The 2,533-nt window shown below is 38.3% G+C and overlaps 1 long non-coding RNA gene across 4 annotated transcripts in view; it reads left to right on the top strand.

The window, feature by feature from the left end:
* The window catches only part of LOC106527335 (uncharacterized), a 17,612-nt gene extending 16,091 nt beyond the window's left edge, over positions 1–1,521 (top strand). For 2 of the 4 annotated variants that reach the window (XR_001311372.1, XR_001311374.1), the window contains exons 2-3: positions 47–192; positions 738–1,521. This is a non-coding gene — a long non-coding RNA (uncharacterized LOC106527335). Of the gene's footprint in view, positions 1–6; positions 193–737 lie in introns of those variants that run through there. The other 2 variants (XR_001311373.1, XR_001311371.1) reach the window with 2 other exon arrangements.
* The last annotated feature ends 1,012 nt before the right edge of the window (positions 1,522–2,533 follow it).

Below are 2,533 nucleotides of genomic sequence, written 5' to 3'. Positions count from 1 at the left end.
CACCACCACCCCCTCCCCTGCTTCCCCTTCCCTTCCTTGCTGGCAGCAGGACGCTCCGTTTCCTCCCCACTTTGTGGGAACGGGAAGCGGCCGAATTGTTCTGGAGCTGACTGAGGTTTAATCATTGATGAGCACCAACTGCCAGGAGAGAGAGGACAAACATGACCCCCATCCCGGGACACCCAGAGGACGGTAATATTACTCTTATTCCTATTCTTCTTATTTTATTCATATTCTTATTCTTCTCATTGTAATTGTTATTAACACAGTGCGTAACTTGACGCAAACTGATCCTGTAAGTTTGAGCCGCATGTTCAGATTTATTACAGTGATGTGCAGGTAAATGTTTTTGCAGGTGTGTCAGTGATAAATTTTGTGAAGAAATGCAACAATCATTGCTTCATCAATGTGTGAAAGCCAGAATTGAAGTTTTAGAACAGCAATATAAACCTATAAATAACAAAGGCTGAGGAAACGTGCTGACATGTTTTAAACACAGTGTTCTCCAACAAGAATATCAAATAATAATAATGGTAATAAATCGTACTGAGAGGTAGCCTTCAGATTTCAGYGCAGTTTAAAGATTAACTCCTTTAAACTGGATTATATGACTAGTTTCTTTCATTCAGAAGCCATAAAAGGCAGCAGTGTGGCCTCATTGTTGTGACACTGTCGTGAAAGTCCTGCTGCAGGCTGTGGAGCYGCAGATTACGCGTGGCTTTATGTGTGTGTTGCAGGTGTCCCGAGTCAAAGAGCCTCTCCTAAACAAGGCAGGGACAGAGATGAAGCTTCAGGAACAGATGCATCCGAGAAAACATCAACAGCAAATTCACCTCTAGAAGCTGTGCCTTCTGTTTCTGATGTATCTCTGATGGGTTCACCGACTGGACTTTGTACAAAAATAAAGATTTCTTTGGACAGGAAGGAAAACATAACACCCTGTTTTGTTCTGGTTTTATTTTTGTCTTCATTATCTCACTTTCAATGTAGCTGAGTTAAAAAAAAAACAACAAACTAAAAAAAAACAACTTTTACAACAGATGATAAATTACTAAATTTTTATTCTTATTTCTGTTTTTAATATTATTCTTATTTTTATTTTTATTCTTAAAAGGTAGCCTATATTTCATATTTATTATGTTATATCACTTAGCCAGTTCCCGTCAAGTCAAAATAAATATGATTGTGCCAATTCACAACTAAACTCCAGGGCAGCAAACAAACATACAAAACGTAAAATTATYTAATTTGATTTAAAATTATTGTCCATTCAATCCAATTATGAAGCAACCCAATCACATTCAGCTCATTATGAAATGCTCATTAGAAAACAAGACAATTTATAAAATTATTATGATTGTTGTTGAGTCAGTGGGACAGTGGGACCCCTCAGATCACTTGCCCTATGTTCACATTTTGACTTGTTCAGATTTCGTTGTTGTTGTTGTTGTTGTTGTTGTTGTTGTTGTTGTTGTTATTATTCTTTGTTAGACTTTTCATAATAAAAAGGTCGACTCTGAACATTTTGAAGTCATGAGGTCGTGTTTTACTGTTTCCTGACAGCTCCTCATAAAACCTCAGACAGGTTTTTTGCTTTAGCGCTCCTCACTGTTAAAAGCATGTAACAGTTTCAGACAGTGCAGTCATTTTACCACCCATGAAGTTTTAAAAAGTCCAACTTCTTTCTGCTGCGGAGGGGCACGGCGGTGGTCTCCCACGACTTTCCAAGCTGATAATTAGCCTCCAGTTTTCTTTAGTTTTTTTCCACGGAGGATGCGCGCATTAAACTCGCTGTGTTCCTGCTCAGTAAATCAGACTTACGCKTTTGAGAGCGCGAGCAGCAGAGTAAACATGTGAGAGCTGCTGAAAAACCCCAGGAATGTGAGAAACTTCAGAGATTATCGACAATTAGAGCTGGAGGAGTCCGACTTCTACTTTATGGTTTTATGGCTTCTTTTGCTTTAGTGTGTATGCGTGTGTGCGCGTATGTGTGTGTCTGTGTGACAGAAAGAGAAATTGGAACTTTTTATGGTTTTATGACTCTTTATGACTCCTTGTAAAGTCAGTGATGGCGACGAAGTGGAAACCAGATTCTCTGCAAACAGCAGATGGACAAATGTTATCTGCTGCGCGCGAGGAATGCGCACCCGCACGTGAGCTCCGTTCAGCTTCACAAGAGACAGTAAACTTCTCTGATCATCTCCAACACACACGCTGGATCATTTCTTGGCTTATTTCCTGGGTTTGAAACAAAAACTCGTTTAGGTATTTTGAAATAACATGTGCGGGTTTTTATCTCTATGTTCTTCTTTATTTTTTTTTTTGTTGATCTTTTTAGTTTCCTAACAATAAGTAAGCTGCACTGACTTAGTTTGTATCTTTAGAATTTGTTAAAATGTCAATAAAGGCCTGTTATTGTTACTGTAATAAATATGTGAGCACAAACTCTTCATTTTAAACAATAAAAACAACAATACTACTACTACTACTACTACTACTACTACTACTACTACTACTACTACTACTACTACTA

This window comes from Austrofundulus limnaeus, unplaced genomic scaffold (assembly GCF_001266775.1).
Source record: "Austrofundulus limnaeus strain Quisiro unplaced genomic scaffold, Austrofundulus_limnaeus-1.0 Scaffold319, whole genome shotgun sequence".
In the NCBI taxonomy this organism is placed as follows: domain Eukaryota; kingdom Metazoa; phylum Chordata; class Actinopteri; order Cyprinodontiformes; family Rivulidae; genus Austrofundulus; species Austrofundulus limnaeus.
The sequence above is the reverse complement of the archived record's forward strand: the minus strand, read 5'-3'. Positions and strand labels throughout refer to the sequence as shown.